At 44.9% G+C, this 14376-nt stretch overlaps 1 non-coding gene across 1 annotated transcript; it reads left to right on the top strand.

Annotated features, from left to right (window-relative positions):
• The first annotated feature begins 13295 nt into the window (after positions 1 to 13295).
• LOC138505345 (U6 spliceosomal RNA) lies at positions 13296 to 13402 on the top strand. Its single transcript, XR_011280145.1, has one exon. It is a non-coding gene; the product is annotated as a U6 spliceosomal RNA (small nuclear RNA).
• The last annotated feature ends 974 nt before the right edge of the window (positions 13403 to 14376 follow it).

The following is a 14376-nucleotide window of genomic DNA, read 5'->3' as shown; positions in this document are numbered from 1 at the left end:
ACAGGTTGAGGGAGCTGCCTGCAGGGTGGAGTCACGGGTGAAGGGGGCTGTGCCATCCAATGTGGAAGGGGCTGCCTGCAGGGTGGCGTCACGGGTGAAGAGGGCTGTGCCATCCCATGTGGAAGTGGCTGCCTGTAGTGTGGGGTCACAGCTGACGAGGTCTGGGGTGGTGGTGTCCCAGGTTGAGGGGGCTGCCTGCAGGGTGGAGTCACAGGTGAAGGGGGCTGTGCCATCCAATGTGGAAGGGGCTGCCTGCAGGGTGGCGTCACGGGTGAAGAGGGCTGTGGCATCCTATGTGGGAGGGGCTGCCTGCAGGGTTGGGGTCACAAGTGAATGGGCTGGGGTGATGGTATCCCAGGTAGAGGGGGCTACCTGCCGGGTGGGGTTATGGGTAAAGGGTGCTGCGGAATCCCATGTGAAAGGGGCTACCTCCAGGGTGGGGTCACGGGAGAAGGGGGCTGCAGCATCCCATGTGGAAGGGGCTGCCTGCAGGGTGGGGTCACAGGTGAAGGGGGCTGCAGCATCCCACGTGGAAGGGACTGCCTTCAGGGTGAGTTCACGGGCGAAGGGGTCTGCGGTATCCCATGTGGAAGGGGCTGCCTTCAGGGCGGTGGCACGGGTGAAAGGGGCTGGGGTAGTGATGTCCCAGGTTGACGGGGCTGCCTGCAGGGTCGGGGCACGGGTGATGAAGGCTGCGGCATCCCATGTGGAAGGGGCTGCCTGCAGGGTGGGGTCACGGCTGAAGGGGGTGTTAGGGAGAATTCTCTCTTTAGGCTGAATTTCCCAACCTAGTGAGTCCCCCAGCAGCTTTGCTGGATTTCTGGAGTTGTGTTTTTCCTCCTGCCAAGAGTGAGACTCTTTTTCTCCCACTCTTGGACATGATTTATGGTATTCCTTTGACTGGTAATGTGTTTTATGGGCTATGGGGTCCTTTACTCCATAGGGTCTCATGTGTTTTTCCTATGTGTGTTACACAGCACCCTCCGTGCAGTAACCCAGGGGTGTCATAGTGACACCCCACCATAGACTCCATATCCTGGGACTGACTACTGTCTCCCAGGGCATGTAAAGTCATCATTGGCTTTACTAGTCCCAAATTATTAACAGAAACCAGTACAAACCATCATATTGTGGATGTACTGGTCGGGGCAATTCGATTGCCCCGGGGTCTGTTAGTCGAGGGGGCACGTCTCCGTCCCCCCTGATCGAGTTTTGGCTGGTGGCAGTGGAAACTACTTTTTATATTCGACCGCAAATATTTTCCTATGGGATTTTCCCATTGTTCGAGGCTACCAACTTTAATTATTTAATTCTCATAGCCTCGAACATACCGCCGGTTTATTTAATTAATAGTAATTCGCCGGTTGGTATTTTTTGCCAAGACTCGATTCTAAAATGGCGTTTGTGTTCTCTTCTGTGACACCAACCCAAGTCGAGCCCTTTGTTCCACTGTTTGGCGGGCTTCTCCACAGAAGCCTCCAAAAGTGGTGCCACTCTGTCTGGGTACCACAGGGGGTGTGGGAGGGGGTTTAGGCACCCTGGACTGAGTTACCTTGGTAACTCAAGTCGCACTCTTGTGTGATTGGCCCAAGTGGTGAGCCGGCTGGCTCACCACTTAGCATGTTTGAGTGACAGCTAGGCTGAGTGAATGGGGGTTTTCTGCATAAAAGCAGGGCTTTGGGGACTGGAACTTCAGAAGTCGCCACAGGACCTGAGAATCCGACGAGGGAGAAGCTGAGCCAACCTACCACGACGACACCACCGGTGGAGCCCTGCAGAACCGACTCACCACTTCCCGACGACAGAGAAGATCTCCCGGCTGGAGAGGCTTCTTCCCCTGACTGGTGGGCACAACCAGTTTACCTTCCTTTCTTCGCACCCCAGCCCTGTTTGTGGTCGAACTGCCCGTGCCAAGCACCCCGGCGGCCGGATAGCCACTCACCACTGAACCGCGAATCACCGGACCGCTCCTTGTACCTGAGAAACTCTGCGGCTGGTTTCTTCCCTGGCAGTGCAACGGACTCCTGTCTTCCTCCACGACGAGATCCCCTCTTCCCCTGGACGAAGCACCGACTGGCACGCGCTGCCAGGAACAACTACCCCCGCTGGAGCGTTCTCACCACTTTAAGGTACTGTGTCCGCCAGGCCTCCCTTTCTAAAGATTGCTACAAGGTAATAATAACCCCTTAACCTTCTGGACTGGGCTGGCCATCTTGACCCTCTAACTGGTCCCTTTCTTTGGTCCAACTCCATTTTGAACCTTTACAAGACTTTTGTGCACTGCAACCGTGTGACCTTGGACACATTTCGTTTGGATCCTCTGAAAGTGGATCCGGCCGCTTGAACTCTAACTTCACGGTTTTACTTTGCCTTTCCCTCTTGTTATGTTCTGATAAAAGTGTTGGGATCTGTTTCAACTTGTTCTCTGCTCTTCTCTCCCTTTTTAAAACGAACTATTAGAGTGCCATCTACGTTAAGCGCTCACCGCTGTCTGAAAATAAGTGGGGCTTTACTTAAGACTTGTCTAATATTCTTTTAAGGGAGTGTATATATCGCTTAGTGACCGTGTTTTTGAATTGCTTAGTATTAGTGCCTGTGTGTTTTTCTAGATGTGGTTTTAAATAAATAATTATATCTCTTTTACACCAAGCCCTGGTCAGTGTTTACTTGTTCTACTGTGTTCTCGTGACCTATTGTGAATACTCTGTATACTGCCTAACCCTTCTTGAGGGAAGTCTGACTGCTCAGCCACAGCTACCAAGTGAATCTGTGTGGTACAGACTGCTACCAAGTGGGTTTACTGAAACACCTGTAGTCCTAAACCTTTTGCAGTGGTCCCAGAGGGAACTGCACAGGTTTCTGCCTAACAGGGGGCTGGGGTGGTGGTGTCCCAGGTTGAGAGGGCTGCCTGCAGGGTGGGTTCACGGGTGAAGGGGGCTGCGGCATCCCATGTGGAAGGGGCTGCCTGCAGGGTGGGGTCACGACTGATGGGGGCTGGGGTGGTGGTGTCCAAGGTTGAGGGGGCTGCCTGTAGGGTGGGTTCACGGGTGAAGGGGGCTGTGGTATCCCATGTGGAAGGGGCTGCCTGCAGGTTGGGGTCACAGGTGAAGGGGTCTGGGGTGGTCAGGTCCTAGGTTGTGGGGGCTGCTAGCAGGGTGGGGTGACGGGTGAACTGGGCTGCAGTATCCCATGTGGAATGGGCCGCCTGCAGGGTGGGGTCACGAGTGAAGGGGGCTGTGGCATCCTATGTGGAAGGGGCTGCCTGCAGGGTGGGGTCACGGCTGAAGGGGGCTGAGGTGGTAGTGTCCCAGGCTGAGGGGGCTGCCTGCAGGGTGGGTTCACGGGTGAAAGGGGCTGCAGTATCCCATGTGGAAGGGGCTGCCTGCAGGGTGGGGTCATGGGTGAAGGGGGCTGGGATGGTGGTGTCCCAGGTTGAGTAGGCTGCCTGCAGGGTGGGGGCACGGTTGATGGGGGTTGGGGTCGGGTGTCCATCTGGAGCAGGCTGCATGCCATGGATTGCAAAGTGTTGAGGCGCCATTATGCTGGTGGTGGCGCAGGCCTTGTGTGGGAGGGCACGCATTTTCTAGGGGTGCGGTCGGGGTTCGCGCTGTGTTTTTGTGCAATCATGCTGGGGTGCAGCTGGGGATCGCTTGGTGTTTTTTGCATGATTATGGGGATCGCTGGGTGTTTTCACGCGATTACGCTGGTGTGCGGCCAGGGATCGAGGGGTGTTTTTGCACGATTTTGCTAGGGGGGCTGTGTGCTGGCCCAGGGATGGCACTGAGGATTGGGCCACGTTTGGCATTTCATTTGCTTTTGCCTGTGCGTGGGGGCGTGTTGGGGGCGTTACTCATGCAGCTTGCTGTTACTTGCGGCACGGCTACTGATGCCTCGGGAAATCCATGAATACGCATGGCGCACAAAGATATCTGTGCGCCACGACTGGCACACACTCCTTCTCAGTACGCAGTCCTTGCGCCTTTTCTGAGCAAGATTCTATAGTCAATATCAGGACGTTGTGCATACTTCCTTATGACGTCATCAGTCATTTGCGTAGCTCTTTCTCATATTCCTTCAGGGAGTTCCTCCTGCAGGTTGTTGTCATTTCGAGGGTACATTCGATAGGTATGTCTCAATCTGTGGAGCAGTTGCCACACGGGTGGTGTCCAGTTAGACTTCGTAAGTTCCAGAGTGTGTTCCGTGAAGTGGCACTGGTGAATCTGGCCTTAGTAAGATGTTCTTTAAGATTTTTAGAGCGTTTCAAAGCCATTCGAGGGAGTGGTTTGTGTTCCAGATTCAGTTGGACTAACGGCCAGACTTTTTTGATGGCCTGTTTTATCTGTGTGTGCCTGACAGAAGGTGGTGACACAAGTCATCTTGACTTCTTCTTCTGATCTGGGTTTGGGTTGTAGTAGGACCTCTCGGGGGGTATTCAAGGCTCTCTTGTAGTTGTTCCTAACTAGTTTGCTGGGATACCCTCGGTCTAGAAGACGTTCCTTGAGCTGAGATCCATGGTGGCGAAAGTCATTTTTTTCGGTGCAGTTCCTCCTCAACCGGAGGAATTGGCCATATGGTAGGTTGTCCCTCAGGTTCCGTGGGTGTGAACTGGTGTAATGCAGTAGTGAGTTTCTGTCTGTCTCTTTCTTATATAATGAACAAGACAACAAACCCTCCTTCTCGCTGATTTGAAGGTCCAAGAAGTTAATATTGGATGGACTGGATTCCAGAGAAAATTATATAGATGGATGACAGGAATTGAGCCACTGTTGAAAGTTTAGAAGAGAGTCCAAATTACCTTCCCACAGGAAAATTATATCATCTATATATCTTTTCCAGTGGCTAATGTTGTTCAGAAATGGGTTTTCAATATCCAAAACAAAGCTTCTTTCGAACTCGGCCATAGTTAATATTGCTTGAATTTCCAACCCACATACATGGGCTATTTACACCAATACTTTTCTCCGCCTTTGTTGCAGGATCTCCAGCAACGACTCGCTACTGGCTCTGGAATGATCCACTGGCCCACTGGCTTAACATCATCTTCACACCCGCCCCTGGGCCTTACCTACTGACGCGCACGCCGACTTCTGACATGACTCTCAGCTTGTCCGAAGTAAGTGTTTTCCTTTTTGCGCTGCCGGACCTTTGGCCTGCACTATTGCAGCATAGAGATGCTCCCACACTCTTTCGGATCTCTCATGCCTACACACTCTCTCTCTCTTTTTTTCTCTGTACCCCATTGACAGGCTTTCCAGTTTTGACCCATCGGGTGTCAATTCACCCCCTGCTCTACTGGTCCCGGGCCCATACGGAGGAACCTGTTCTTCGCAACCAGAGTTCCACACAGTACCCGTGCACATCCTGCAAGGGTCCACTCCCAGGCCACTTTGATCATCGGAGTTCCTTTTCTGCACCCTCCTTCCTTTCTGTTCAGATGGGTGGTGCCAGCCAGCAGGTGCCTAAATATTTTCCTTTTTGGTAACCCTTTCCATCAGCTTTATGTCTTGTCCTTTATGAACCCTCCCCTTTTTCTGTTATTGCTTCACGTGTTCCATCTCAAATTAGGCTTGCAGAGATTGGTGGGATACTGGGGGTTAATTGCTCCGACCCTCTTTTCCACCGTCTTCTGACTCCTTTCCTCTGCTCTGTTTCCCCACGTAGAGCGACATCCGCAGGTCCAGATGAAGGTAGCCTTCACTGCCCGCCGAAACGTCTTATTGGACACGTAATTGCTATACGGCCCATTTTTCAAAATCAGCAGGAATACAACCACCGACGTTGACCTAGGATTGATCTCTTTGTAAACTCCCATCAGCTGATCCGCCAAGCCACCAGGAGGACTTGACCGCTGGCACTGGTTTGGAACCACGCATGCCCTGGGCTCCAAACCGTAGGACTTGACATTTGGTTCTTTGGCCGTGGCTACAAACACACCAGACTCTGGTGGGGGTTGCATTTGGTTGCTTTGCCCTATCATACACAACCAGGACGTGTTGGGGTTTTTTTGCTTTGTTTTTCCGTTCTGTTGTTTTATTTTATCTTTCATTAGATAGACTGCTTGTTCAGTTATACACCTTGTGGATGGTTTTTGTTTGTAAATGTTTATTTCTTGCCAACACCAGAGTTTATGTTCTATACTATTTGATGCAATTGATTGTGCATTTTTATGACCATTGTTTCTTTTTTTGAAAGTATCATCTTTGTAAATGCTCCTTTGGGAGATCATATCCATTTGCTAGACAACAACTGTAAAACTAATAAATAGCCACCGAGCTATTACAGTATTTTTCCTTTATGTATTGTCTTTCGATCCAAGGCACAAACACCGGTTGCTTCGGGGTAGCCTGAGATATTTTTTTTTTATTTCTTTATTGTATATTGGTTTAAAAAAACCTTTACAAATTTAAACTTGATAAGAAAGACACTTATCATTTAACACCAATAGTAAAACATCATTTGACATAGACATGTAGAAAGATTTACGAATTTACAGTATCAAAAAAAAAAAAAGAAAAATCATTATTAAAACAGTTCTCGTTTGCCACACAAAAAATTGACAATTCATTAGCACAAACCTCTAAAAACATCATTTTGTATAATAAATAGAAATTCATTTTGTTTTCTCTTTAGTATAACTCGTAAAATCCGTTTTCATTTCATATATATAAAACCAATTAAAATATGTATCACACAATTGGGCCATTCTTTTCGTAAATATTTACTATCAATTCTTCAGTTCAATTATCTTCAGATAAGATTGGTAGAGTTTCCCTATCTAGCACTATTTTGCCTTTTCCTTCAACTACAAAACTTGTCTATATACTCTTTACTTAGTTACCTTTTCATTGCTATTGTTATACGACTTTGCAGACATTTTCTAGGAAGGCTATCACCCTTATTTTCAACGAGATGTTACAACCATGCAGCATTTCAAACCATAAATGCTCTCTAACTACACAAGAGGTATCAAATACACAATCCGCAAAGTAGGCAAATCTTTCTCTCTTGAGCATAGGGCAACCTAATAACAAATGTCCAAGTGTTTCGGGAAAATCCTCATTCGAGCAAAACCGACATATTTTCATATTTTCAGGAATCAATTTCCTTACAGCAGCTATTTCATTTGTATTCATTACATTAAATCTGAATCTCATAATGCTATGCCGCAGTTTCCTGGAAGGACATTTTACCAGGTATCGTTCAGGTTCAGGGTACCATTTCCAGAACGATAGAGCTTGAGCATACAATTTTGAGTTCATTATCACAGAATTGTTAGCAACCCAGTCGAATGCTTTGATCAGAGCTCTAATTTTAGCAGGTCTCTCCAACAAACATTTCATTGAAACGCCGATATTACTTATAATGTTTTCAACCTCTTCTTTTAAATTAGACATATATTTCCCAGTATCGTTTCCACAGACCTGATACAAAGAGTTACGCTTAGCAAGTAAACACTTTCTATAGAGCATTGCTTTTTTACAATCCATCGAGCATTTTAAAGAATTGAATCCAAACTCGTATCTTATTAATTCGATCGGTATACTTTTCGGTAAAAAGAAGAGTAATTTTTTCCAAATTTTTGATTCCATAGATTTTAAGTATTATCTTTCTTTCTCAGGATAGAACTCTAGTCCATATACCAGCCTTGGGATCACTTTCATCAAGTAAAAGTCCCTACTTGCTCCCATTGAAAATTTCCCATATTTACTTTCTATCACTCTCATTTGCTTTGCCGCATCATTCGCTTTGACTTCAAGACATTTTTTCACAAAACTATTTGTCAAGTTACTTGCAAAGGCATAACCCAAATACTTAAATGCTTTTTGTAGGCGAATTGCTGTACCTTCTACAAACCATACCGGGTTTAAACATTTCTTATTACTGTTTCCCAGATTAATTATTACAGTTTTCTTCGGATTGATTTTTAATTTCATATCACCAACAAAGCCCACAAACGCATTAATAAGCCGTTGCAGGCCAATCTTTGTTCTGTCAAAAAGCATGAAGTCATCTGCGTACGACACCCATTTGATCGTGAATCCCCCTACCTTAGGGGCTATTAAACCTGATGGATCCAGTCTATCCTTAGCTCCTGAAACATATAAGTTGAAAAAAATTGCAGCCAAGGCGCAACCTTGTTTTAAGCCATTCCTTGCACAAATTTCCCTTGACATCAGACCCTCGTTATTGAGTCGTACCTTTAAAACTGTATTTGTATACAGATGGATGATCATGGAGAGTAGTCCCCTCTCTATTTTCAGGTTTACAAGTCTTTGCCATAAGAGAGGCCTATCCACCATATCAAAGGCGGCGGAGAGGTCCATAGATGCAGCGTAAATTGGTGCATTCTCCACTCTTGAAGATTGATTCTGCAATATTGTGAGTACTAAGCTCCCAGCATCAGTTCCTATGCCTTTACGAAATCCGATCTGCCGGATGTCAAGAATATCCTTATCCTCCATTCAACTTAACAGATTATCTAAAATTATGACGGAGAATATCTTAGTTTCAATATTTATCAGAGAAATCGGTCTATAGTCATTCGGACTCTGACGGTTGCCTTTTTTGAAAATTAGTATTACATATGATAATTTCCATGAGTCAGGCATGGTTTGAGTCACAATTACATCATTAAAGATCATATGCAAAATATGTGCCCAGAGAGAGTCATTTTGCTTTAGCAATACCATCGACAAGTTATTGGGTCCCGGAGTACCGGAGGCTTTCATTCTTTTTATTACAGATAGAACTTTTGTGATGGATACATCTAGGTTCCACTTATGATTCAATTGAGCCATCTTGAAATCCTCATTACTAGAGCGCGCATATAATTTCTCGAAATATTCGCACCACACTATCTCACTAATGGGATTAGTGTTCAGTTGGATTTGAGTAAGCTCAGTACTGTTGATCAGAGCCCAATAATTTCTCGAGTTGTTTTCTTTCATTGCTTTAAGCATTTTTTCACCATCCCTCTGTAATACACAGGCCTGGTGATGAATCCTCCAGTTCTTATGTGCTTGTCGCCTCAATCTACATTTCTCAGCAAACACATCTGTAGGCAACTTATATTTTAGTTTTTTAGTACTCGGAGGTCCTTATTCAACATTGCTCTTTGTAATTTCATATCAAGATCGAAGGCATGCCTGTGAGTTTTTTTCTTTGAAATCCCCACCAATGTAGAGTGCTCAAACTTGGTCATCATTGACTCCAGAAACTCACCAAATTTGTCGACCGAATACTGAGTCTTTTTAGCCTCCAATGCACAATTCTCAAAATCAAGTTGCATTAGATTATTAAATTTCACTGTCTTTTTCCAATTCCACTTTATTCTGGAGCCCCTAACATTTACAGTTATTTGTGGACAATATGCATTGCTAGTATTACTTTGTTTTTTTATATTCAGATTCATTGATAACATGGCATGATCGCTTTCAGAGTTAACTTCAACAAGCATATTTGGCATGTTATCAATTAGATTTTCTCTCGCAAAGATGTAATCAATGATAGAGGAAGCCCCCCGGACATTCCAGGTCGGTCTCTCATTATACAACTGAGTCAAGCCCCAAGAATAAGCAAAGTTACACCATAGGGCCCCTCTATGCTGTTTATTATTTTTTTCCGTGTTATTAAGCCCCTCTCCACTTAAATTCCAGGCTTTCTCACTGCTTGATTGTTCACAATCTGCATTCATATCACCTGCTAGGATCATTAAGCCATTTGGGGTAGAAATTATCCACTCCTCTATTAGTGTATTCAAGTCCTGCAGCAATTTTTCAAGTATAGTATCGTCATTTTCCGCATCATTCCAATAGATGTTAATCATCATGAGCTGGATAATACCCTTCTCTGATGCAATTCTAAAGATAGCTGCTAGGCAAGACGTGTGTATATGTATCTCTCTAATCATTGATATTTCATGGTTATTTCTGTATGCAATTGCCAAACCTCCCTTGGGCCGGCCTTTTTTGCCTTTTCGGCCAAACATGCAAAGCATAACAAAACCATCCCATAGCAGAGGACCACAAGCCCATGTTTCCTGTAGTAAGACAAAGTCAAATTTCTCTAAAGTCTTACATACTATTTTATTTTGTACCAAATGCATATGTCCTCTGGAATTCCAGGACACCAGTTTAAATAGGTTGTCATTACTAGCTGGATTTTCCCATCCCTTTTAAATGTTCCAGAGTCTCCTTAAGTGAAATCGCCATAGCTCTCCATTCATTTATATCACTTATAGATAACTGGCCAACGCCAGCTTGATTTGTCTCGTTTTCAGTCTCTCTTGTACTATAATTTCAAGATCTTTGGTCCTCGTTTTTCTCTGGTAAATAGTCACTGTGGTCCACATATTCGTACGTATCAAAGCCCCTCTTCTGCAGCGCTCCAGCTTCCTTGAGAATCAGAGCCCGCACCATTGAAGAAGCAATTACTAAACGTACGAAGTCCATCCTATTCAGGTCAATAAAATCAACCAGTTGGATGTCACATGATGATAGAAGAGCTAACTCTGGGATGTCTCGAAATAGACTCAAGACATATGATCTATTAAGGATGGGAGAGTGGCCATCATTAAACACATAATATAGGATCAAACTTGCTTCTGAAGGCTGATCCGGCCTTCGCATTTTAACGTTGTGATTGCTAATCTGGCTTTTCCCTTTCACATAGTTATCGTAATCTAGATCTTGCACTCTCTGTGGGTAAACGAGGTCTTGTAAAACTTCCCTATCTCACACCGTACCTCTAAGTTTACTATTAGTACACCCCGGAGCACTCACTTCATCCTTTAAATTTCCTCCATCAACTTTTCTTGTATCATGATTTCTGTTGTCAATAGGAGGATTATTGCCTATATGTAATTTTTCTGTGGTCATTAACTTATCGGCCAAGATTTCCTTTATTAAATCTCTTACATGCGCATCAGTCAAAGGCTGATTTCTGCCCTCTAGGTCATGATTGTTAGATGGCGGACTGTGTCTTTTTTCCCTTACTTGAGGTAGCGATGTATCATCGGTGCAGTTCGAAATACTCGCCTTATAGTCAGCGATATCTTGTTCACCGTCTGTTGTGCACTTTTGCTCATTAACTGTGGCTTTCAGTTTAGTCATGTTCTCCACATCCAGATTGTGATTAGGAGGGGCATTTATGTCTCTTACGGGTATCTTTATACGCATCTGCGCGTCAGGATTCTTGAATAGATCAAAAATATCAAGCATACCCATTTCCAAATTCCTTAGGTTAGTGTCAATTCTATCAGTAACTATTTTATTTTTCATAGCGTCTGATAATTTGTTTACTGCGTCGGAATATTCAGATGCTTTTGTGTTATTGGTAGACCCCCTACCAAGACCACTCATCACATTGTGTTCATCACCTACCCCTTTTTCAGTCGTATTCTTCCCAAGAATCTCCTCTATATTATTTGCACGAGGAGTCAGTGAAGGGACTACTGTCCTAATCCCTTCATTAAGCACCCCGTCTCCATTCGAACCACCCAGTGATACGTTCTTTGCCTGTGCAGTCACTCCTTGCTTCAGAATAGTCATATCGGAGTCACAAATATTAGTTTCTCTCAAGAACTTTAGTGAAGATACATTAAAGGCTTTTTGAGCACGCGCTTGTTTTTGCCTATTTTTCTTCAATTTTTTTTTAGATATCTTAATGTTGAATATATCCGCAACCTTTATAGGCTCATTCTCAACTACTGGAATTATTAAATCATCCGTCCCCTTGATGTTCATCACAGTATTATCCACTTCAAAGACACTCAGGTCTTTCTCCTCAGTCACAGTCTTGGGACCACACAGTTGAACATCGCTCAAAGCCTGGGCACCATTATTTGGGATCACTGTTTGTTTATCAGTTAAGCCATTGCTTTTCGTTGCATTTGTCTTTGCCATAGTTCCAGCTATCATATTTGGGAAAGCAGTCAAGGCAAGCAGAATTTCTTTCAATATGCAAGTCTGCGACTTTACTTCTCTTAGTATTTCACCCTGAATACCGTCATTTCCTTCTATCGGTTGCGGGCCATCAATCCCCCTGCACTCATTCCTTGCTACTGCAGTCTCACCCATGCTGCTCATAGAATTGGGGCATTGCGTAGATGAACCAGGATATACCGATAAACCCAACAAATTCAATTCCTCGAAAGCAAATATGGGGGGTGTATCTAAGAAGGCCTCCACGGTCCGCCCTTGTGGTGACTCGATCAATTCAGTGCCGCAGGTAGCAATCCCAACATCGCCTCTCAGTCTCGGCTCCTCATTGAATAGAGACTGCGAGGAGTCCTGGCTAACCACATCCTGCCTTTCAGTACTTAATTTGGCGGATTCATTTTGAGCGCATTCAATTAAATCCTCATCCGAATCCGAAGAAACGGGAAGCGCTAGAGCAATTGCATGAGCCATGCTCCTACGCCTAGTCTTAATAGTATTCGTTAACATTGCCATATCTTGTTTACCACCGATGAACCTTCTTTTCATTTCTGCACAGTTTCAATGAGTAAATCTCCTCCCACCTCTTAACCACGCACAGAGATTACAATCACACGCCCCTTGCAATTGCTTACCTCACACAATAGGTCACTCCATATAATATATCCAGTTAATCTGAAATCACAAATCCCACGTTCTTTAAGAGCCACATGAAAGTTGTATCATCTAATGGAAAATCTCATATGTTTACAACCAGTCTGCCCACTGCACAAAGCAGCAAACAGTCAACAGTCGTACTTTGCGTACTTCCCGTGTGCGCACGCGAGTGCGCTACGCACACGTTTTTCAATTGAGAGGGTGGGTGGGGTCAGGGCGGGCTTGGGATGCCAAAAACCAATCAAAGCATCTGTAGAGGGAGGTACAGAAAATGGACGTTAAGGACCACACTAAAGCTTTTAACTTTGTTAAACTGACAGATGGAAGTCCATTTAAAGTTAGTACTTTGAGGCACGTTGGGGACAGGCAACTTCCGTGTTGCTTGCATATACGTCCGCTCCTCGATCAAGCCGCGAGTTCTCCTTCACGGCTCGCAGTGTGCCAACGTTCCAACAGTCAACAGTCGTACTTCGCGTACTTCCCGTGTGCGTTAATTAGATATCCAGAGCACTTGGGTTTAACATTCATTGCTGTATAGGTGAATTAGTATTAAGCCTTCTGCTCGCAGAGTACCACGCGGAAAGTAATAGTGTGTGCCATAATAAGAAGAATATTTTTATTGAGATGAGGTCAGTTCCTTGTTTGTATAACAGGACTCACTTCCAATCAGTGGTTTAAGTGTATGTAAAGAAGTAGTGGAACGTGCTCGCTTAGGCAGCACATATACTAAAATTGGAACGATACAGAGAAGATTAGCATGGCCCCTGCGCAAGGATGACACGCCAATTCGTGAAGCGTTCCATAAAAAAAAAAAGAAGTGGTGAAACAATGTTCCCTGCTGGCCTGCCTCGTGCCCCACACACCCCATACCATGCCCCCTTCAAACACAATGAAAGCTCACAAACACATGAACCTGCTTTTTAAGGGAAAGTTCCGTGCAGTGAAGTGAAGGCGCAAGTTTCAACTTCTTCCTATACATTTATTTTAAAATGAAACCATTCCCGAACGGTTTCATTTTAAAATAAAAGAATAGGAACAGTAAAACTTAATTTTAAAAAGTAGAGGCACTCCGCTTCCAACCGCTCCCGCTCACTTCGACCACTGCTTCCAATATGGTGATACTTCAGTATTTCCTGCACCCCGGACCCGTGTCTACAACCTCATTGTTACACATTATATTTTGCTACTGCTACACAATATCACCCATGCCCTATACCTGGGCCTACCTAAGCCTCTATAACTACTTTAGGAATACATGTGTTGCTCCCATCTGCGCTTCCAACCCCTCTGCGCCGCACACCTTCACTTTCGTCTGCGCTTATAGATTTTTCTGAACCTGAATCGCTTGGCCGTATGTGGGACCTGTAAATGCATCCCAACATTCCCCCCTTTAGTTAATCCTCCATTAACTAACCCAACAGCTTCACTTCTTCTATAATCATCATATTTGGGCACCCATAACCTGTACACGTGATGTATATGTTAGGGAAAATTCTAAAGAATGTGCTAATTTCCCTTATCTTTTGAGACCCCCAGCAACTTTGCTGGATTTCTAGGATTAGATGTTTCTACCTGGGAAGAGTGTGAGCCTTTTTTCTCAGTCTACCATGTATTTTGATGTGTGTTTTACTTTTGTGTTCTCTGGTTATGGAGTTTTAAAACAACTCCATAGGCATCATCTTTTTCTGTGTGTCACACAGCACCTTCAGTGCAGTGACACAGGGTTGTCTTTCCTACTTCCCATGGTTTAAATACCTTCTCTGGGACTGACTATCGTCTCTCA

This window comes from Ambystoma mexicanum, chromosome 11 (genome assembly GCF_040938575.1).
Source record: "Ambystoma mexicanum isolate Mex_15411 chromosome 11, UKY_AmexF1_1, whole genome shotgun sequence".
Taxonomy (NCBI): domain Eukaryota; kingdom Metazoa; phylum Chordata; class Amphibia; order Caudata; family Ambystomatidae; genus Ambystoma; species Ambystoma mexicanum.
Note: the sequence above shows the minus strand (reverse complement) of the source record. Positions and strands in the feature narration are given on the sequence as shown.